Consider the following 23,937-nt stretch of genomic DNA (forward strand, 5'->3'; position numbering starts at 1 on the left):
TAACTGATTTGTTTTCCCATACCCTGCACACTGTCCTCTTGCTGGGGCTTGTTGTTCCCTTTTTTTCGCCATGCGCCACGAAGACTGCACGACCAGGCGTCTCCATCGAGCGTTTTGGTACGTTGGGTACGGTACGGTTGGTAGTCAATGGTGTCTGTTGGTGTGATAAGCGACGGCTTGTACGATTCGTGGTGAATATGGTTCGGGCCGTGTTCGGATCGGATAGGTTCGGCTCGGTTGCTTCGGCTCTGGACCACGTGCACTGGCTGGTGAACGAGTTTTCCCGCCGGTTTTGACGTTGACTGTGGACGTGATGGTGTTGGTGCTGTGCCCGATGGTTTGATGGTGTGTGTGTGCGTGTTTGGTAGCGTTGAATTCCAAACGATTGGTGCTGAAGAGATTTAATTCAAAAAATAATATATTTTGGATATGATTTTTATATTCATTATCACCGTTTTTGTGTGTTTGGTATATTATTGTGAATAATTTGACCCCCATACCCACACCTTCTAGAGCTGTTACAGTGCCGTGTATCGATTCCATCACACACTACCACTGCTTACAGGCCACCACTACAACAACACGCCTGCTACGATCGGCTGTTCCCTTACAAAGCTAAACCGAGCCGGACCGCCCAGTCGGCTGTACGCCGCTCGGGAAAACTTCAGTCTCGGAGCAATCGCGTACGAAGCTGGACGTGAAAAACGTGCTGGGCGCTAGTACACCCCGCCTTGGCGTGTGTGTGTGTAGACCCACATTTGGACGTGTGGGGAGCAGGGGTTTAAAGCAGGTGCCCGTTTGAACCATACCCGTGTGAACTGGGAGCTGTGCGTGTGCATGTGTATTTGGAGAAGCAATCGAGGTAAAAGGAGTGCAATAATTGTTCATTTTTATTTACAAAAATGAAGCAAAAGTGACAAAGAAAAAAATAAGGTGAAGTAAGTGCGGGAGAAGTGTATTTGTCCAGGAACAGCCAAAGTGCAGCTTTTTTCAAAAATGATGTGATGTGAAGGGGAGTTCCTCTCATTCTCATTCCGTTTCGTTACATCTAAAACCCCGTTCGTCAATCTGGGTGGTACAGTGAATAATCAATTCCAACGGTGAGGTTGTGTTGTAAGAAAAAAAAAGTTAAGAAGCTTATCTATTGTATCGCAACCGACCCGTGTTTGACTTGTGGTTCGTAAGATGTCGACGTAAATTAAGAGATGTTTTTCCAGCGTAGCGTATTTCCCTTCTGCACACATTATGACCTGTTTGTCCGTGTACCATTGGGGCGGTGGCAGTAGGGTTGGCAGTAAGCGAACGTACATGTGCTTGTTGTGTGTTGATTAGTTTTTACAACGGTTTGTTTGTGTTACTCGTTGTGTCGTTTCGGTGCGTTAAAACAGTTTGAGAATGGTTCTTAAAAAGTCGAAATTGACGCAAACTTCAACCAAACATTGACCAAAACATTGACAACGAACGTAAGAAGATAGAGAAATGTGGCCAGCAATAAATGAGGTTAGGTGAGTGCAGAATGTTGGGCCATTTAGTTTGCTGGATTGTTTCACAAGAATCAAGTAGAATAAAAGCAAAAAAAGAGGTAAAGAAAATGGTTCAAGTTCGTAGCGAGTAAAGAATGATAGCTATCGGTGACAACAGCAGCGAACAGGAAGACCAACCTTCTCAAAACCGTTCACAGTGGGTGTTTCCAGGAATGAAGTGTGTTGATCTTCTATTCCCCGTACTCCCCCAAAACCAGCGTAATTGTGCCAAGGTGTACCACTTCACAACTGGGCGTGTACGTGCGTGCAGCTGTGTGTGGGATGCGATATTCATTCCGGAATCAATTCGCCAACGGGCCAATATATTCCGTGACATTTGATTGAGGTCTAAGGGTAAACATCTTCGGGGTCGACAAGAGGTTGATTGAGCTATTTCGATTGGATGGGTAAAGGTGGAAAGTCAGCCTTCCGTCAAGCAGCATGAAGGCATCGTTCGTATGTGTGCGTGTGTGTGCGTGTGTTGGATCTTCTTCATCTTTTAATAGCACATGCGAGACCGTTTTCTGCGTACTTACTATAAGCGTAATGATGGATTACGTATTCTAGCAGAGCAAAGGCTGCGAAGGATTGCGTATAGCGTGTATGTAAAAAAGAGGAAAATAATCACTCAAAACAGATTACTCAGCTATGTGAAAGAAACTGTTCGTGGAATTAGGGGCATTGATAAATCTTGCAAATATTGTACATATACGATGCATTTAACTACGTTCATCGTGAAAAAAGGTTCAACGTGATATTAGAAAATAATTTGGAAGAAAAGTGAGGGACTAAAAAAGAAATTTAATATTAAAAAAAAAAATTCGGAAATGATTACTAAACAATCGAAATAATAACTTCTGTTGTATCATCTAAATTGAGTATATTTTCTCAAAGCATTAAAAATAATCTAAAAAAGAACATGTTGCTCTGGATTTTGAATAATCGAATTGGAATAGTCGAAAAAACTGGATTTCAACTAGAAAAACTTCCACGAGAATCGCATCCAACGCTAATCGCAACTCATTTTCTCACCTCACTAAATTGTTTCGGCCCTTTGGAGAGGCAATTTCGGAGTAACAACAAAGTAGAAAGTAATGAATAAATAAGCAAATATGATGCTTATCGCATTAAGCAGGTGTGAAACAAGTGGTTGGCATTAATTGTCACGAGGATAAATGGGAGCAAAACACAACCAGAGAAGAAGGAAAACAAACACGCTAAAAAGAAGAAAAAAAAACAACCAAAACATAAACACGCACACATACACACGCAACCCCAGCCCGAGTACTGTTCGGTAGGGCAAACAAACTGTAACAGAGTAGGCCGATTGAAAGATTTTCCGCGCGACAATTGAACCTCACGCGCGAGCGAGATTCGAACAACGCAACGTACCCCAAAGCCTATAGTGTGAATGGTATCTGTGTGCTTCGGTCTTGTTTGGTACGTTCCGTAGTGCGTGTTGTGTGTTCGTGCGGCGGAAACGTTTTCCCTCCGAACCGGAAGCGGATACCACCATCACCTGGTAGCCCGTTGTGTGGTGCGTGTCGAAAGGTCGAAAGAAATGCGTCTGAAGCGCGAGGAAGAGAAAATAAACGGAGATCAAAACCGAGGACACGTGGTCGCAAGATTTGCAGCAGGCCAAGGGGCACCGTTTGCCCCGAAGGTCAACAGCGGTTCGCGTCAAACTGGGACGCACGACGCACGGTACCGCCAACCAATTAACAGCATCTCTCTCTCACCCGACCCCGATGGTGGTGCTGCTTTTCCCTTTCCGATACGGAGCCGATAATGGGCGTCAATAAGGAAAGCGAAGACACACAGGAAAAAAGAAGGTATTTATGCGTGTGTGTGTGTGTAGTGTGTTGCACAGTGGGTGGGTCGTTGTTTTATTTTTCCCTGTTCGCTTCATGTTTCTTTCCGCCTTCCTGTTATTGTCCATACGCGCGCTCTGGGAGGAACTCGCGTGATTAATATCTCTCCACACACGGGGGGACTGTTCTGCTTTCCACCCTTCCCTTTTTTCCCTTCTCGTTCCCGGCACAACTGGGATTTGCTTCGCTGCTATAATCTAGCGCGATAATAAACGCACCAGTTCGTCGATACGTCGACTGATAGGGAGGTCTGACCCCCAACAAATTGCAACTGCTGGTGGTGGGATGGATCGTGCTGGTGCCCGTTTATTGCCAGAGCTCTCTGCTCGGCCGCTCGACGTATTTTATGAGCACATCTGCCGCTCTCGGCGTGTGTGTGTGTGGTGCTGGTGTGAGCAATTGGTGGCGGATGTACCGGCTGCCGAGCCGAGAAAAACGGTCCCATCCCGCACGGTGCTTCCCGTCGCTGTTTGCGCGCCTGTTTCGATGATAATTACTGATAAAATATTAGCTTCCTCGTAATGGTGGTTTACCTTTCCCCTTTCGGAAGGGGTGTGCACATTCCTGCGCACCGACCAGCAGCCATTTGTTGGCCGTGTTGCCCTGTTTGTACAGACGGATTAGTGAGACAGAAGGTGGCACGAATAATCTCCGTTCACCTTCGGCCCTCGGGACGAAAGGAAGGGGAACGGAAGAATGCGGTTCATGGGAGTGAGGTTCCATTCCTATCTTACTCCCACACACATCCACCCTTTCTCTCTCTCTCTCTTTCGTACTCTCCACATCATTCTAACGCATATTTCCACGCTCAGCAACCGCCGGCGCACACAAACAACTGGAGCGTACCGAGCGTTTTGTTTGCACAAATGCGCGACGGCATCCATCCGTGGCCCGCGCCACTCTGCGCCGATCCCACTGCTGCGGGAATGGATTTGTTTCAAGTGTTTTGCCATTTCGCGGCAAGTGAAATTGTGTCTACCCTTTGCTGCCCACTTCCTACCCCAAACATTCCCCCGTTTTTAAACTCAAGCACAACGCAGTTCGGAAAAGTGGCATACCTTGGTCCACTTTAAAATTGAGCGATCTTGCTGTGTGTGTGTGTGTGTGTGTGTGTGCTACTACCGTTCTACGTTGTGATGGATTTTTAGTAGCAGAAAGAAAAGTTTGTACAGTGAGTCAAAATGGCACTTCCCGCTAGTGAAGCAACAGGATCAAACGGATGTGTGTGAGAGTGGCCGTTTTCCCCACCCTTGGTGTGTTTTTTTCCACTTCATTGCCCATTATATTCCATTTGCAGAAACGCGGAAGGTCAGCGGCATACGATCGAGAACGTGAAATAAATCATTCGCTTAATTAATTGACGATAAATTGGCTCGATGTGGGTTTTTTCCAGAGAGTGCGTTTGGCGTTCGTTTGAAAGGGGGGATGTAATTAATTTTCTACCAAGAGTCACACTGCCCAAAAGCACCAAAACACTCCTTGAATTTGGGTGTGGCTGCTTAAAGCACTGCCCAGGGGGGTTTCATGGTTTCATTAGAAAGTATGAAAATAATAAACTTTCCCTTAGCATCCGGTGTGGCCTCGACGTTGTGGATCATTTTCTGCTCCTGCTGTAGCTGCTGCTGCTGCTGCTGCTACATCTGTTACTACGAAAATGAATTCCTTCTCAAAAGGGGAAGTAGATTAATAAAACGCCACCAAATTTGACGTACACCGTCCGAGGCAGACTGTTGTCCACCAGTGAACGGTGACGGTCGTGGGAAAGCCTTGCGAGCGTAAGATTAAGTTATGATTTGAATCTGTGACTCTGGATGCAGTGGTGTTCAAGTAGATTGTAGATTTTTAAAATGAAATTAATTAAAAATGGAAAGTAGCCTTAAAATCAAATAGATTTGATAGATGAAAGGAATTATTTTAGCAACGTTGTAATTGTAATAAAATAATAAACCAAATTTGTTATCATTAAGCCTTTTTAGTATTTTTTAGAATCAATAATCAAATGTTCATCAGAACTCATTGAAAAGAGTGTCTGTATTAGTTAAAGTCGCCTGAGGTCACCATTGGTCGGTGGAACTACCCAATTGACATTTTCGAGTTCTAAAATCGGGCTTTCGAGCTATTTCCCTTAAACTAGCACCTTAAACTTCCCTTAAACTGCACCAGTTTAAGAGACTTTTAGAACAAGCCCTTTAAAATCGACTGTATATTTGTGTATTTTTCGATGCTTTCTTCTCTATCCTTTGGGAAATAACGTTTCCAATTCTTAACACTGGTCGTATAGTCATTTTATACAAAAAACAGAATTTTCGGTTTTTGAATTTTCACCAAATAACGCCGTACAAAAAGTACATTTTTCCTCAGATATTAATTCAAATTAATCTAAAACGAATTGGACACCATCTTCATCCAATAGAAGAAGGTCATTCGCACGCACAAACAAATTTTTGACACTTTCTACACGTGATAAAACACACAAATCCACATATTTTGGTATCTCGAGCAACATTCGAGCAGATCATGCTTAAAAATTTAGAACAAATGTCACTTGGGAACTACAATTGTAGTTAACTGACATTCTTTCTAAATTTTAAACCATATTCTGCTCGAATGGTTCTTGAAATATAAAAAATTGTAGATTTGTGCTTGATAAATCATGATAAACGCGTAAAATTTTCATTTTTCTGCGTGTGTATGACCTTCTTCTATTGGATGATGATGGCGTCTAATTCGTTTTAGCTAATTATACGTCTAATTATACCTCCGGTGATAAGGATTGGAAACGTTATTTCCTAAAGTAGAAAGAAGAAAGCAACGAAAAAGCCACATCACAGTCGACTTTAAACGGCTTGTTCTAAAAGTCCTTTAATTTGGTGTAGTCTAAGGGAAGTTTAAGGTGCCAGTTTAAGGAAAACAGCTCGAAAATTTCGAACTCGAAAATGTCAATTGGGTATTCATGTATCAGTTTTATACTGCCAATTGTTAGTTTTCTGTTAGTTTTCTTGTTTTTAGTTAAATATTATTCGTTTCTGAAATTCTTAAGTTGTATTTACTTATCTTATTAGTATTTATTGATTATTGCATTGTCTTCCTCTTTTCTTAATAATTAATTATATTGAATTGTACCATTATTGTTTCATTATTTCAATTGACATCCCCTGCCCGAGAGTCCTACATTCAAGTGGGCAGCTTCTTCCAGCCTGTCCCGTGAAATGAAGAAAAGGCGAAGAAAAACACACAAGTGAATCACACGAATAGACCGCGGGACAAGATAAATCATTTCGCCCCCACCCAGGCAGGAGGGCACGTGGGTTTATCAGAACGCGCGAAATTAAAACATCACAGCCTGGACCTGCCGGTGCGAGAGCATCTGGTTTTCTGGTGCACATTCATTAACAAGGCCACACGGGCTTGTCAAGCGGGAAGCGAGTGGGTGGCACTGGGATATGATATGATGGGTTTGCTAATTAATGGGCGATTTCACTTAACCATTTCGCGTCTTTCACGAAAATGTTTGAACGCTCTTGGTGTCTTCGGGAGCCGCACGTGGTTCCGGTGGCAAAATTGGTGGTGATTTAGTGAGCCGTTTTGTGAGAAGACGCTATTAAAGCGTCCCTTTCCCTTTTTCGTTAATCCAGCAGCACCTTTCCTTTTGATGTAAATTTGTAAGTGGGGAAAACATATTTATACTGCTCGATCCACCGGTACCACCCGGGGTCCGGCCCATTAGCAGGGTGATTAACTCACCCCATGTCCCTTTTGGGTGCCACATTTTGCAATTTGTTCAAATTACTTTATCCGATTCGAATCAACTGAACCGGCAAGTGATAATCTCATTTTATTAAAATCACTTCCACTACTAAAATTGGGATGAAGGAGTGAGCTCTGAAGATAGAGAAGAAAAGGGCAGCAACAGGAGGAGCATTTTAATTTATGTTACAACAGGTAACGGAGAAGGCAGAGCGAGAGAGGTAGAGTGGAAGATTTGCAGGAAAATTGGAAACCACGAGACCTTTACTAAACGGACATGCGTTAACACGCACCAAACCGTCCGCTTTTGTTGCGCAAGTTTGCACCCCCCCCCCCGAAATCGAAAATCCGTAGATAATGCTATCAGAAAGCATGAGCCATCCCTTTTTTTGTGTATTCCCATTGTAACGCTACTACCGTATGCTTTTTTCCGGACCGAGAGATTATGAAAGCTTTCCCAGCTTAGGGTAGGATACGTGCATGTGTGTGGTTGTGTTCCCTTAACCCTTCCTGAAAGAGGGGGTTGATAGCGAAAAAGGGGGAACTTGGCAGGTTATTTCGTTACTCTCTCCGCTGGTTCGTTCCAATGTTACACCAGGAAAGCAGGTCAATCGTAGTTGATTGCTGTTTACTCCGGCTCGCTAATGACACAAGTTCGGGTAATGGTAATCATAACAACGTGCCGCACCGTACGAGCGTGCTATAACGCCGTGCGAATTGGTATGTGTTGGTTTCGTTCCCCTGTTCCCCCTCCCACTACTCATAAGTTTGCCATTATTTTGCCACATTGTAAAAGCGGGTAATTGGTGGTGGTGCGCTAACGGGCTGTGCACAGGGAGGGTGGAAATAGATTACGGCGCGAGAGTTCATTTTTAACATAAAATATCATGACTGCGAGCAGTAGTAGCGGTGCAGCAGCCGACTGTTGACCGTTGGCGTTCGATCGGTATCGGGAAAGTGGGTCATTTTAATACGATCGTAAAGATGATATCGAGCTCTGCCAGTGATGGAGGATGCACAAAACAGGCATGAGAGTGTTAAGTGAGAGGAAAGGGCACACCCAGAATGGGAAAAAAAGGAATACAGCGCTATTTTAGTGTATCATAAATAAATCATTAAAAAAAGAGTGTACCATTTTGAACAATTTAATTTCTACATTAAGCAAACACAATTTATCTTTATCAGTGTGTGAAGTGGTTTTTGAAACCCCCGGTATTTTTTTATGACAATTACAAACTGCTTTACTGGGTCGTAAAACTACGGAAAATGGCTCGCTTGCGCTCACATAACGAAAAAGGGTCGTCCTATTTACACGCGGCAACCCTTACTTTCGGGGAAAAAGGGGATTTTTTTTGTTTCTGCTGTTGCTCCAGTTAGAATTGTTTGCGAAAATTAATGTTCACTGGAAAGTGTCAACATGCCCCGGGGTCTGCCTTCCCCGAGGGACATTGCTGCTGCTGTTGCATTGAGAATGAAGGGTGGGGGGGGGGGTTCGAAACGGGCTGAGCAGTATAGGATCGAAGATGAAAAATGTTTGTGACAACAATTTTATTGATCGTTTGTTTGTGCTGTTCGCGCGAAGTTTATTTGCTCCACAAACCACCCTCGAATGGAAATGGTCGGCGGAGAGGGGGAGAGAGGTAGGGGGGATACAATATTCCTCAAGAGAGTGGAGAGTGGAAGGATGATAAATTTAGCAAACAGGCATACAGATACTATCACGTAAAAGGTATAAAGCAAGCTCGCTGGTTGGGTAGGGCAGGATTGTAGTTTTTCCTGTTTTTTTTCCACAGATTTTTTTGGGAAGAAAACAGGCTATAAAATTGTTAAGGAAGGACGAGGAGGAGACGCTAAACGATTCAGTTCGGCTTTTATGATGGCACGTAAAACAGATCAAACAAAATTCGGGGGCTTTTGATTTCCGGGGAAGAAAAACGACATTGGCAAATGTAAGGATTTAATTGTGGCAAAGTGTTTCGACTGAATGTGAGGTTTAACGGTTTGCTGAACAACATTTCTGGGAAGGCAAAAGTAGAGGAACTTTTCGTAGAAGAATGTCTGCTGATGAACAAATGAATATGGTTTCTAAGTTTTGTTTCTAGGAACGTGTTTTTTTAAATCATAAATTAGATGAAGTCCATTCCGCTCGAATTATTGTTTTTTGTTCAAGCACTTCAATAATTAAGTTTTTTTTATCTAAAACAATGCAAATCATGCAATCAATTTACAGTAAATTAAATAAAATAGTATTTAAATGCACTCCCACACCCACCCACTGAACGAACGCGCGAACGGCTGTCGCGTCCATTTAGATGTAAATTAATTTAAATTCATACCATGGTTGCGCATTACAAACGTCCCGCGTTAGTCCAAAATGGCTAGCCGGGGGTTACGTGGAATGTGCGGCACGTGGCGTGTATTTAATAAAACGTGTAATGAATGTGCTGTGGTATTGTGCGAGGGCTACCACACACACATAAAAACCATGCTGAAGAAGAAGAAAAAAAGTCCCATCACCCTATCGCCATCTCTCCAGCCCAGTGGAATGGAATGGAAAAGTGAAAGATACAGAGACAAAGAAGATATCGATTTCTAACCCAATCTAGTGGGGCTCCATCCACTTCATGAACACACACACAGACTGACACACACACACCATGGCTTATACTGCGCGTCGCATGCTGAGATGAGTGCACTTGAACTTTCATTTCCAACCTCTTCCATCCGCATGTGTCCCTGGTCTGGTCCACCCGATGCGGAGCGAGTAGAGTACACACACACACACACTCCCTGACGTCAGCAACGATGACGACAGCAATAGGCAGCAGTATGGGGCGCGCACACGGGCCCTGCTGCTAGGCAGGGCACACGGCCCATCACTCTGCACGCTGCAGCAAAACTGGAGCCAAGTTCAGCGCGAAAGGTCGGGCGCACCGAACCGTGGACCCGAAAGTAGGCCTCCGCCGTGTAACGGGGCATGCTTTGGCCGGCAGCCAAGGTACGGTGGGCCGGCTGCAAGGGAAACAAAACTTTAAAACTGCTGACTTGCAAGCACATATGGGGATGTATACATGTGTGCTTCTATATGTGTTTGATACGATCGCTCGAAGTTAAACTGTCACGGTTGAGGATCTCTTTCAAATAAAAATTCGAAGTAAAAACACAACAGTGTTGGCAGTGTTGTTGAATTCCAGCAATGTTTTTGCCCGTTTTTCGGGTGTTACACATACATACACGCACTGCTAAAGGATAGGAAGAGGCTTCTGCCAACCGGACAGCAGAAGTTTGCAGCCTCTTGCCTGGTGAAATTAGGTCCGAAAGTGCTTCACGTGCTCGGCCATTCACAGCACCATCACCACTGATGGTGGCTATTTGCGATGGTCATGCAAAATTTATGGCAAAAATTTGTAATCTAGTTCTCTTTTTTTCGTGTAACCCCGTACAGTGTGTGCTCTCTTTCTCTCTCTCTCTTCCCTGCATTGTGGCAATTTTTCTTTAGAAACAGGATTAAAAAGTGTGCCAGCGCACGGATGAGCACTTCAACTGAGTGCAGTAAGTTGAGTTAAGATGTTTTAAAGTACGAAGGGAGTCGAGGGTTTTTTTTTTGTTCTATGTCAAGCCCCGTTTTTTGTGTGTGCCCATTCTCATACCCATGCAGCAAACGGGGCAGGAGAATGTGTAGGTCCGTTACGCTGCAGTTAATCTTTGCACTGTTGGGGGCACTGGGAACAGAACAAAAAAAAAAAACCCGGCGTGAGAAAAAAAAGATTGCTTTTAGCCAAAAGCGTGTTTGCAAATGGGAGCTTGTTTTTTTGGTGAAATGTAAAGTAGTGGAGATGGGGTTGCTTGGTTTAAATGGTGCCCTTTTTTGTGGTGTTGGTGTGATTTTTTTGGTGTTAGTTTTGTAACACAAAAAGAGAGCAAAGCACGTCGGATGCATGGTTTTGGAGCATATTTTCTTTTAAATTATGATTCACTTTGCGATTACTTTTGTGATTTGTGTGTTGGTTTTGTGGTTACGTTTTTGTGTGTTTGAGGAAAGCTTTTAAAAAAGTAACCACACCAACCACACAGAGGGGAATAATTAATTTTGCACTTGCAATCAAACAAAGTGTTTTTCATTTAGTAAGAATAGTGAATGAAACTGGGTCAAATGTTTGGTCAAAAATCAATATTAAAAAAATATATATATGTTTACAAATTTTAAAATAACTTAACTAAAATGGAGTATGATCCTTCGATTACTTTTTTTTAAATATCCAACTTATTCCATGATCATTATTTTAGATATGTTACGTAGCGCCTGCCTCACGTGTACTCACGTTACGTAAATTGGTTTTCGCACGAAACACTGGAGCACCGGACAATTTTTTAAATGAAAAAAGTTTGTCAAACACAGAACCCTACTCCGAGATATGGAGTGTTCTTTGCACAGGTGCATTACATAAACCGGTTCTGCATACACATTACGCTTTTCCGTTCCGTTCCATCCCCCGGAGCGGAGACGACGAACAGTTCCACTGTTCACCTTCCCGAAGGTCGTGGGATGAAAGAATGCCGGAAAGTCAGAAAATGACACAAAAGAAGTGTGTCTGAAAGGTAAAGGTGTGCTTTCGGCGGTAGATTGTTTTCGGGGGTCCCGGATTTCATTTGATTACGACTACCCTTTTCCTGTTTTATTTGCCACTACCCTGTGTGCCGGCAGCTGTGTGCTGTACGTTGAGCGGCACTTTTTCAATATGCTCAACGGCTGCAGACGGTTCGTAGTTTTTTTTTGAAATTAGAAAACAATTCATTTTAAGGAGGTTTGTTGGTTTTTCTGTTTCCAAAAACAAAAAAAAAAACATGATTACTGTGGAAAATTGAACACATTCGGCCTCAGCACCATTTTTCGATCGAAAAAATTCGATAGGCGCTCACGTAAAACTGACAGTATAACTATTTCTTTCATACTCCTACATGAAGTCGATTCCCATCGAGTTCAGTATTTAGTGTAGGCTAACCATTTTTTTAAATATTTAACAAATAATTTTTATCACCCAAAATATTGAAAAAGAACCAAAACAATTACCAACTTGCTTTTACATAACGTTTTTCAAAACCATTAACCTTGATTTATGGCATTTTTCTGATATTCGAAAATTTCCGCAGCTCAATGAGTTGCGGATTTTTTGCCATACAAAGCAGAACGATCGAATTTTTGTAGCATAGTTCATTTTGCTCGTGAGTGTCATGGTATACCAGTTTTCAAAAAGACCAGTAAAATGAACACCTTGGCGGCGAAATGAGTGTCAAATGACACCAAAATGACAGCCGGATCGATCGAATTTTTTCGATCGAAAAATTGTGCTGAGGCCGATTGTGTTGAGTTGATGCACCGAAAATGGCTTTTCACTTTTGTTTCTTCTCCTTTTTTTGGGTTGCGGAGCAGAAACCCTGCCTTCGAGATGGTTTCCCTAGCAATGGGACGACTCCTTCAAGGGGCGGAGAACGTTTGCTTGCTTTATTTGCGATTGATACATTTTCCCCTTTACCCTTCTTTTTCACCGTCTCATAATGCTCTTCCACAAGGCTCCTTTTCCCCCGCCCAGAACGCGATCGTTTCAATCGCGGCTCGTTTGAGCTGTCGTTACAGGGCCTCGTCGCTGCGCAGCAGTCGCTCTACACACGTTCGCGTTACGCGACAGTGAATTTTATTTTAACCGATTTCCATTGAGCCGGAAAACGGAATGAATCAAGGGAAGGGTAAAGCACACACACACATTTGTACACGGTATGCAACCAACCGGATACATGCTTTTCTTTTGTGGATTTTGTGTTCGTATTTCTTTGCTTTCGCGCTGCCGGGAAAAAATGGGGAGCGAATTTCGATGACAATTGACTGTGTGATGGAACGTGTGTGTGTGTGTGTGTGTGTGTGGATGTGTATTTGAAGCATGAAGGTGGGTTTGAATGGAAACATTCCCATAACTCGGGCTCGCTTTTGAATCAACATGCTTATGGTTCGGGACACAAGTTTTCTGCCTCTGTGCTCGGGTCACCTTTTGTGTGCCTTTCGTTCCCAAGAACCGGGCGGCGCCGTAACTCAATTCGTATTAATATTTATTTTACATACGCGCATGGGTACGCTACGCCGAGTTCGCTGCGAGAGGCGAGGTTCTGCGTACCTATTCCCATGGCTGCAAACGAAGACAAGCGGAAAGCGTATGGGGACAGCAACCTTACCGGGGGGGCTGTAATCCAACCATTCCACCCGGAAGCTGTCATGTGAGATGGACGTTTGCCTCGCGCTTCCTTTGAAGGACATTTCGAGTTTATTCAGCTCCCCCCAAGGCAGAAGAGGGGCGAAAGGGTGGGTGTGGTATGCAAATGTTATTAGAATGGAAACTCCTTGCCTTCTCGCTTTCGCTTCGCCGTTGACGTCATTTTTCGTTGGCTAATTTTTACATGACGCTACAGCAAAAGGTCCTGCTGTAGGTTAAAACAAACGCCATCAAACGGGACGCTGTCTTTTGCGCTTCTTCCCAGGGCTCTTCGCTTAATGAATATTTACTCCCCGTGCGAATGCAACCGCAGGTGTGACGATGATGGAAGTTGGTCTTGTGTTGGTGAACGTTAAAAAAAATACCTTCATCGAAGCAAAAATCTCCTTCATTTGACTTTAATGATGCAAATAATGAAGTGAGCTGAGGGAGGTTATAAACCACAAAAAAGGGACCACAGTGAACGATGGAGTGCAGCAGGCAGGTAGGGCAAATTTAATGGGCAAGCTTGGCAGCCAGAAAGCTGCCAATAATTGGCAATTGACGTTTGAGTTGCTGGCGTTGTGCAGCAGAACAATTTTGATTTGACCGCAGAAAAAGGTTTCCCACTTTTTGTGTGGTGCTTCTTTTGATGCGCTGAATGAGCAAGTAAATTAAACAGAATTGAAGTTTTTTTTTTAAATCGTTTGATGTATACTTGAGAAGTGAGCTTTTGTGTCGTGAGATGTATTAACATGGACAAATCAATCAAAAGCGGACTAATGAATGGTTTTTATTAAAATATTACATTTCAGCTTTACTGTTTATTGCTTCGCTTTAAGAGAAGTTGTCCAAAATATTCGTGCGGAAGCTATTCAATTCGACTTTTTCACATTTAGCCTTGTCAGTATTGTGCAGAAGCTTGTCTTGTTTCGCCAAAATCCCTCCGGGGATATGAGCGAAGCAGACGAAATGATTCCTTCGCTTCCTTCTGATTATCTCAACACCGTTGCGCCCCATCCCTCGTCTACTGCCGCTTCAGCATCTCTTGAGACGTACGAATAAACATGCCGAACCTAAACCTCTTACCCTCGAGACAGAGGACCTTCTTTAAGCTCGGTCACAAACCTTACGCTTTCGCAATATTGGATTCAGTAGAATTGCAAAACAGAAGCGCGTCGATCTCTTGCCTATGACATCATCCTAGCATCGTTTATGTATGTATGTTTGTGTGTGTGTGTGTTATTTCGGGTGAAAATATTCTTCATTTCCGCTTCCGGTGGACTTAGCAAGGCCTCGGGTTCAACCGAAATTTCAAGGTCGGGTGAGCCTTAACTAAAGCTCATCGCTGAAGCTTACAAGCTGCTTGAATCGAACCCAACCAAAAAAAGAAAGAAACGGATACGCAACGGTCCTCTTTAACCGTGCTGAGCGTGAGTTTCCGGTTCATCGTGCTTCAACCCGAGCTGGGAGCGCTCTCGCTGCGTAATGTTCCCGCACGAAATAGGAAAATGTGATTGATATATCATTTTGGCAGGTAGCAGGTAGGAGTAAACAACTCTTGAAGAACGCGACCGAGGTGGTATTTACACAAACCTCTCCAGCCCAAGATTGGTGTTTTGGAATGGAATTGAACATTGTGGGAATGCTGGCAGCAGCTTGTATGCCGCCCGTGCAGCACTGTTTGATCACGTGTTTCTGTCAAGCTGAGAAGATGATCGGAACGCTTCACCTGTCTCATTAGCATGTGCGAAGCTCATTAGAGCGGTAAATTACAGAATTAATTAAAACAAAGTGTGTGTGTGTGTGTGTGTGTGTGTGTGTGTGTGTGTGTGTGTGTGTGTGTGTGTGTGTGTGTTTGTGGTCGTAGCGATTGGAATCGGTTCTGGGGGAGCGGGTTCGTTTTTTCGATCGTGATGTATATTTGCCCACTGAAAACAAATCAGTGCTCGAGGGGAGGGGAGAGGGGTGTATGGGAATTTGTGTGTGTTATGTATTTGGTGTCTGTTTCGTGACGAGCAAATGTCAATTTAATTGGGAAAATATCATTAAGGTACAAGGGTTCATGTTGAAATAGGTTGTGCAAATTGCAGCAATTTAGGCGTTATGAGCATATGGGATTTAATGACTCGTTATAAAGAATGGTGAAACGATAGTTAGACTATCATTTACTCAACCTTCTTGTAATTTTCTCTAAAAATGGTGCAAATTACTTAGAAAATTGGTTTCACAAAAACTGTGCAAAATTTGAAGCATTCTATGATGACGTAGTACGCGAAAGGTATGCAATCCACACAACAAAATGATATGTTTCTAATTATCGTGGGATAACCCAAACTTGCGCCACAGCCAAAACTTTTGAGCTATGTATCCTTCCAACCATACTTCATAGTTGTAGTTCAGCTATTAGCCCTAAACAGCATGGGTTTATGCCTGGTAGGTCTACTTCAACTAATCTCATGTCTTTTATTTCCAATATTTTTAGATCTTTTGAGGCCGGTACCCAACTTGATGCAATATACACCGACTTTCATGCTGCTTTTGATAGTTTGCCTCACTCTTTATTATTAGCTAAATTGTCTAAACTTGGTTTTGGTGATGGCATTATTAGCTGGCTGTCCTCATATTTAAGTAATCGATCATGCAGGGTTAAAACCGGGTCGTACTTATCTGAGGAGTTTTTTTGTACGTCAGGTGTCCCTCAGGGTTGTGTGCTAAGTCCACTTCTGTTTTCTTTGTTCATCAATGATGTTTGTAATGTTTTACCTCCTGATGGTCATCTCCTTTATGCGGATGATATCAAAATCTTTTTACCTGTGTCTTCTTCTTCTGATTGTCTGAGACTTCAGCATTACCTCAATGCATTTGCTCATTGGTGTTCATCCAATTTACTTCGCCTGTGTCCCGAAAAATGTTCTGTTATTTCTTTCTCTCACTCTCTTTCTCCTATTTTATTTAACTATACTCTCTCTAGCGCTTCCCTCTCTCGTGTTATGTCCATCCGTGACCTTGGTATTATACTTGACTGTCGTCTTAACTTTAAACTGCAGCTTGATGAGGTGCTACTAAAAGCAAATCGAACCCTTGGGTTTATCTTACGTTTTACCTCTATTTTTAGAGATCAAAGCATCCTAAGAATCCTTTATTGTGCTTTGGTAAGGCCTATTCTTGAATATGCAAGTATCATCTGGAATCCTCCCACTATTGATGGCTGTTCGAGAATTGAAAGCATTCAGCGCCTCTTTACCAGGATTGCCTTTCGTCGTTTGTTCGGTGCTGCCTCACTACCTCCCTATGAAACGCGATTGCAGTTATTCAATCTTCACTCCTTAAGCTTCCGCCGCCAAGTGTTCCAGGCTTGTTTTATTGGTGGCTTATTACTTTCTGCTACTGATGCTCCTGATTTACTCTCGTCCATCTCGCTGTATGTTCCCTCTCGTTCTCTTCGTCCACGTGATCCTCTGTCAATTGAAACACGTCATACTCTTTATACTTTCAATGACCCTCTTCTGTCCTGTTTCAGGTTGTTTAACCACTTTTACTATCTCTTTGATTTCGACTCCTCTCTTAACTCTTTCCGTAACCGTATTTTTTCTTCTAATTCCCTTTAATTATTCTCCTTAGTTTTCTATTACTCTCTTTTTTTTGTTTTTGTTAAGTTTATGATAGTCTCTACGCTCTACTCTTGTTTTTTTTCTTTCTTTTTTGCTAGGTCAAGACTAGGTTTAGTTAGGCTTAGTTTTTCATGAATTATTTTGTTTATTTGTTAGTATTAAATTAGTTTTAAGTCTATTATATTTAGCCTTGATGGCGGATATTGTATGAAATAAATGAAATGAAATGAAATGAAATAAGACATTTAGCTATCAAAATTGAGAGATTTTTTAGAATTCTACTCTAACCACATTGCAAAAGTAGCTAAGCCTCCAACTTGAAGTATTTAATCTTGTTACGAAAAAAATCTAATTTCGCAACGTTTGCATGTAATGACTGCATCTTGCCATTCACTCTCAGCACTGCAGGCCATCCGCTCTAGGCAATCATTCCACCGTCTACGTGGGACGGTAAATTTCATTCGATTTCGATCGTGTTTTCATCAATCTCGGCCCAACCACCAATTCCAGGCACGTGTGTGTTCGGCACCGGCTCGTTGCTTCAACCGAACCGTACAGTCCTGTGGACGGCGTTTGCTTCCTCTTGCCCGACCAATGGCCAAACCAAACTCCTAATGGAACAGGGTAATCTAGTTTTGCTGAGCTCGTCGACAGAAGCGGCCCAGCCACCGGCAGCCACCGTCTGTTTGTGATGGGATCGATTTAGGTTTCGAGCTGCCAGGGAGGGGTTTCGAACCCCCTTGCACTGGAAGCTGTCTTCGCCCTATTCAGCTCGTCTGCCCCAAGCAGAGCAAATAACTCTTGTGCCTTGTGCGAAATCGTTGGCATTAGCCGGGCCTGTGGCTTCATTTTTCCTTCGCTCTGTGGATGGGATTTATTTCCTCACTCTTCGTTACCGTGCACTTTCACTTTCACGCAAATCAAACCCAACGGCGCGGGAAAGGAGCTGGTGCTGGAGGGAAGATAAATGATCACTCATCTCAATAATCGTCAATAATATGTTTCTTTGCTTCTTCTTCTTCTTCTTCTTTGCATTTGTCACCGTTTCCCATCTGGTGGCGTTTGTAGGCCGTACTGGATAGAAGCCCGGACGAGAGGTTCTATCTTGGCGCACGTGGCGTTGGCGTGTAAGTGCGCCAAATTCGAAATCCGTTCAAGTACATCTTCCTCTCCCTCTTCGAGGCAAATTGTGAAGGCAGGGGGAAGGATGAATGTTATTTTATCCCTGGTTACGATAGAAAAGAGTTTCGCCTGAACCGTTTCATTCGCAAAACGGTTTCCAGCGTACGGCTGGGGCAAATGGTCTTCATCGCTTCGCTTATTACGCGAAGCCCCGGGTGTTTGCGCGAGTCCGGGAAGCGTAGATTCCGCTCGAAGAAAAATTACTATTTATATCGCGCAGTTGGTAGATGTGAGGTTTAAGACATGCTCATAAATTGTACGTTGCTTGCGGAAAACATCCGAAACCGGAAAAAAAGGAGTGGAAAAATCAAATACCTCTGTTTGTGCCTGGCCTTCTTGTTCGAACTTTAAGTATCCGTACGAGGCCTGGTACATCATTAATGTCAAGTAGGCAGACACGCACACACACACACACACACACAAAAACACGGATTCTCACTCGAGCCAACAGGATTTGCTCCATCACTGTCAGCCAACGTGGCGACCCGAGTACCCGACGAGTGTGTCGATAGAAGTTGATCCCTTTCCGATGAAGCGAAAGTGATCGAATTTAAACGAGCAAACACTTATCTTGCGCCGAGATGTCGTGCCAGCAAGCAGTGGATCAGGGAGGGATTGAGAAGTGGGAGAAATATTCGTTCGGTGCCCCGAACAGCTGGGCCCGAAGCATTGAAGAGCGCTGGCGCTAATGATGGTTCATATTTTGCAGCATCTGATGCAAATTTCTGGACGCAAACAACTCTTCGCAGTAAAAACGTCCAAAATGAGAAGAAGCAAAAAACATTCCACACACACACACACACACACACACACACAAACACACACACACACACACACACACAGACAGAATAACAGATGTCACGTAGTTTGTGTATGATAAGCTTTTCGTTGCGGTTGTTTTTTCTTCTCCTCGGTGGGAGTGAGGATCGCTGGGAGTGGTTGATTGCATAAGTGTGCCGGCTCGTTCCTTCAGCCTTCCAGGGCAGGCGTTTCTGCACAAACGCTCACGTTGGTTGGTGTGTTTTTTTTTCAGTGACCATGGCTTGATTGCCATTCTCACGATTCTTTTTGGGGGGTTTTTTGTCTCCCCCACTTGGCAACTGTCGTCATCAACACTACTGTAGCAGTAGCAGCAGCAGCAGCAGCTGAGAGTGACAATGATGAGGGTTATGTTCTATCCTCGGGCATGTCGGGGTGAGCCCCGGGAGACTAAATTGTTTGCTCAGTTTGTTAGTGTTGTCGGCGCTCGGCACTCATCATCCCGGGGATGGCTTACGGGCCGGGATGATGCGGCTGTCAGTAGCAGGATCATTCAGGTCAAGGGAGCCTGGACGGATTACATCGGCTGCTGACATGATCGGGACGAGGATTGATAGTGTAGGTGAAAAGAGTGGAATGGGACGTATTGACGTACTGCGGATGAACATTGTGCTGATTTTAGTTTCAATATCGTAACGAGCCTATTGAAGGCGATTTTATGAAGTGGATCATGGGAAAGTAGCCGTTTCAGTGCTGTCATGTAACGGACGTTGAGCTTAAATGAAATGGATACAAAGAAAGGAGCCCGCAAAAGGTTCAGTCTTTGTATTGATTAAAATTAAAACGTTGATGTGTTTGTAATTAATAAATATTTAATAGTAGTTTTAGAACACTTTTATTAGAACAATAGTATAAACCCATATCTATAAAAGTGTTATAAAACTCAGTCGATAAATTTCGCTTAAGTTGGGTATTCCACCAGCACACGAAAACAGTAAATTGCACTCATCATGAATGTGCACTTAATTAGACCAATCTAGCGAACCGAGCTGACGGATTGGCAGTCATCAACTCCTCTAAATCTCGCCAATGTGTTTAGCCTTTCTCCCGCACCTACATGTGAGGTGAGAAATCGATTCGCAAACTTTAATTACATGCAATCATGGCGACCCACTCACTCACTCACTCACTCACTGCTTCTCCTTGTGCGAGGAGCGTTTTTGTCCCGGCGCCCGAGCTCAAGGTTGAAAAGGTGTTCGTACCGCGTTACTTCAAATTAATTACCGCACCGCATGGAAGCACCGACATGGATGCAGGAAAAGCCGAAAAGTGAGCAACCCACTAAGCAGGATAAAGTTTTACCCCTTTTATGTACATACAGCATCCGGGACCGCATGGGCCGGGTTGGTGGGTGAAGCTGTGCTAAGCCCGACACTTTCACGCTGGATGATGAGAATTTACATCGATACGGTTTTCCGGCTACAGCGCTACTCTCACTCTCTCTTTCTCTCTGTCACACACACATACATACGTATTTAGGATAACGTGTCTTGCTATCTCGGGCATCTTCTCGGTAGCGACAGGCTGGCAGACAGGCACTGGCAGGCAAGCATTGCGAGCTTACAAACGACGTTTCAATGAAGGCTCGTGCTTGTTCATCTACATTATCGGCTTCTTTCCCGTTGGCCCTTTTGCTTAGCGGGAAGATGCTGGCTGTTGTAAAGTTTTCCATCGATCGAGACAAGCGCGTGTAATTTCCCAACCATCATTACACTGAAATGTCTTTCAACAGAACAGTTACCGAGATTGAAATTCCTGCACGAAAGTTTGTGCAAAGTGCAAAGGGGAATGTAATTCTTCCCACTGGGCACGTGTACTCCTCGTTCGAGACTGTTCATTTCACAAGTACATACGGCAAACACATTACAAACCCCATTGCACGATCGACGGCAAACAGCAAATAGCGCTTGCTTCAATGCATTCCACCGCGGAGGATGGTTCCGCGCGGGTGCGTTTTTCCGTGCGCGTTGCCAATGCGGGTTGCGATGTGATTGTGTATGTGCGTGTGTGTGTGTGTGTTGTTTCTTCTTCCAATTTCGCAATGCAAAGTTTTCCAATTTGCCTGCACCACTGTTTGTCTTCGAGGTGAGATGGCGTGGCGTGTGTTCAGAGGCGTGATTTTGTATGAAAACGTCCTTTTTGCGCTTGTGTTTTCTCCCCAACAGTTGTTATTGTTGAATAATGTTATTGAGTACGACACTCAAACAATGCAAAAGTATAACACACACACATAGTCACGTACAAATTAGAATAAGTTTGTGATGGAAGTTTGATTTGGGCAAGTACGTACGTATTGCGACAGTCTTGCATGCGTGCAGACACACGACCGAGCGACTGATGGAGACGCCTGGTAGCTTTGGGCTTGGTGGAATCGAAAGAATTTATCATCGTGCTGTGGAGAAGCCATGGACCATGGAGAATGAAAGAGAGATAAAGAGCGAGAGCGTAGCATGAAAGAAATAGCTCATACGAAGAAGAAAAATAGCCTTTGCTGGAGGTGGTAAAACGATTCACATAGAAAAGCTAATAAAACGGTTCGACGCGCACATGTTATTCCTCGTTCATGCTTTCTTATTTCTCCTTCCTACGAGTCTCTTATCCTCGAGCTTAAATAAACTGAAACGAACCATGAAAGTATGGTAAAAACAAAAATACGTACAATACAAACTTGTCACGCTGGTGTTTACCCATGGTGAGGCAGAATTGTCTCCTTTAAGGCCCATTATTGCCCAAATTCTTAAAAGCTTTCATCCAGAGAAGTTTGGACATCTATGGAATGATGCTTGCTAAAATTGTTTATTCACTTATCCTTTCTTTTGTTCTTGTTTTTGGGGTCAGTTGACAAAAAGTGGAAAAACAATCGCTTCATATTGTATTTCCTTATTTCACGCCTCGGCCTTTCGGTGCCCTTCTCTAATGCTTGTTTGCTTTTGCTTTGTGTTTGCTAACCGTTGGCTAATATTTAATTTCTCACTCCCCTTCTCACAACCACTCGAACGGTGTGGGCCTACTGTGGTTTGTTTAGTGTCAAACAATTGAAAAGCAGTCGAAAGTATTGTGTTACGCAAAGAAGAAGGAATAAACTGCCATTACTGCCGAAAGGGGTTGAGTTGAGAGAGGGAAATAAAAGCCTACACCAAGCCAATGAGACCAATAAAAACGATCATTGTTGTAAAAGTATCTAGAAGCCAAGGAACTTTTCTCGGGGCAAGATACGAGGGCACAACTTTGGCATAAAACGGTTCATGGCGCGGTGAAATCGTTGTTGAAATGATTGCTTTTAACAGGTTTTGGGCTGTGGAAAGATATTGTCGAATGTCACCGGGAAACTTGAAATTGACCTTAATGGTACGGAGCAATCATGTTCGAATGGGTACTGTTGGTGAGCAGAAGCGTTAAATAAATATGTACACAGCTTACAAGCGTGAACGTGGTTTAATAAAAATATGCCGAACGTGTACAGAACCGTTAAATGGAAGAATAATAAAGGGTGGAAAGGCAGTGGTGTCAAACTGATGGGTTTAGTTGAGAGAATGTTGTATAAAAAATCGCATATCAATCTTCTTATTTACTTCAAAACTATATAACATCATATTCCACGATGTATATCGAGTCTCTGTGTATTATTCTCCAAATATTATCACCCTGTGTTTGACACTTCTGCCGCAAACCAAAAGTGCTCACAAAATGTTTGCTAGACACGTGTCCCCTACTATTCGACCAAATTTGGACGTTCGCTGACAGAAGAGACGCTGAAAACAAGCATAAACAACTTATCCACGCGTCGGACATCAAATAATCGAGACGACGAGCACGGGCGAGACTGAACCAATGGAAATGCATAAAGCTTGTGTGCGAAACGTTTGGCCAGCAACATCTAAATGGGAACGTTAAAAGGGCGCACGCACACAGAGACGATGGTACACAAGACGTAAGTGTTAGAAGGGAGAGAGCGCAATACGCAACGTGCACGGGGCATGCTGTAAAGGGTGAGAGGCAATTTGTTTACTTTCATCATGGTTATTGTTATTTTTACGGCTATGTTGCGCACGTACGAAGCGGGATGAGGTCTCGTGTGTGATGTGGCGTGTACGTTGAAGCACAAGCGGTGTAACGTAAACATTATCGATGAGCAAAGGAACCGATTGGCAAAGGGTGCGCAATGCTCGGGGTTGAAGCAATGACCTCCAAAAAAAAACCGGTTCAAGGTGGATGGAGCAGCAAAAGAAAATAACGTAAAAATTGCAATCATCTACACGGACGCGTGATGCTGCTGCTGCTGTCGGTGCGTAAGATGAAAGTGAAGCGTGGTGAAGGGTGTGTGTGTGTGTGTGTGTTGTAAAGCGGTGGTTCAGCAACGGGAAAATTGAAGCTCGTCTACGTGATCGTTGGTAGTGTATGAATTTTTCACCACACATGAGCACGATCAATCGTAGCGTTTGTGTAGAGATTATGGGTGTGCATGTGTGTACCCGTGGGAGTATATGTCTTCATCATTGGCACGATTTTCCACAAGATTTCTCTTTCCACCCCCCTCCTAGCAATCTCGCTTCCTGAATCACTGTGAGCTGTTTTGGCAGACGATCGACGACCGGTGATGATGGAAATCGATTACGTTCGATCAATCAGCGACGATGCAGGGGGGATGAAGTTGTGGGTTGCAGGGCAGGGGGGGGGGAGAGGAAGAAAGAGGCAAATTAAAATAAACAGTTAAACCACCAACTCAACCACGAAAACAGCGATCTGTCAGGGTGGAAGCTGTTTTATGCTGCGGGAAGTTTTAACACGCCGCAGCGGAGGGAAGTTGTGAAGATGATGGATCTCGTAAGGTGCAAAAGGTGGAAGTGAAAATAAACTGACTGTTTACTTGCCCAGCGGATGGTTGCGGTGGTGATGAAACGTTGATTGGAATATGAAGAAGGTTGTTAACATATTATTA

The 23,937-nt window shown here is 43.6% G+C and overlaps 1 protein-coding gene across 7 annotated transcripts in view; it reads left to right on the forward strand.

Annotated features, from left to right (window-relative positions):
* The first annotated feature begins 661 nt into the window (after window positions 1-661).
* The window catches only part of LOC120904801 (transient receptor potential-gamma protein), a 75,985-nt gene continuing 52,709 nt past the window's right edge, over window positions 662-23,937 (forward strand). For 5 of the 7 annotated variants that reach the window (XM_040315157.1, XM_040315155.1, XM_040315164.1 and 2 more), the window contains exon 1: window positions 662-862. The gene's annotated coding sequence lies outside the window, so the exon portion shown is untranslated. Of the gene's footprint in view, window positions 863-2,468; window positions 3,356-23,937 lie in introns of those variants that run through there. The other 2 variants (XM_040315161.1, XM_040315160.1) reach the window with 2 other exon arrangements.

Source organism: Anopheles arabiensis, chromosome 3 (genome assembly GCF_016920715.1).
Source record: "Anopheles arabiensis isolate DONGOLA chromosome 3, AaraD3, whole genome shotgun sequence".
Lineage (NCBI taxonomy): Eukaryota > Metazoa > Arthropoda > Insecta > Diptera > Culicidae > Anopheles > Anopheles arabiensis.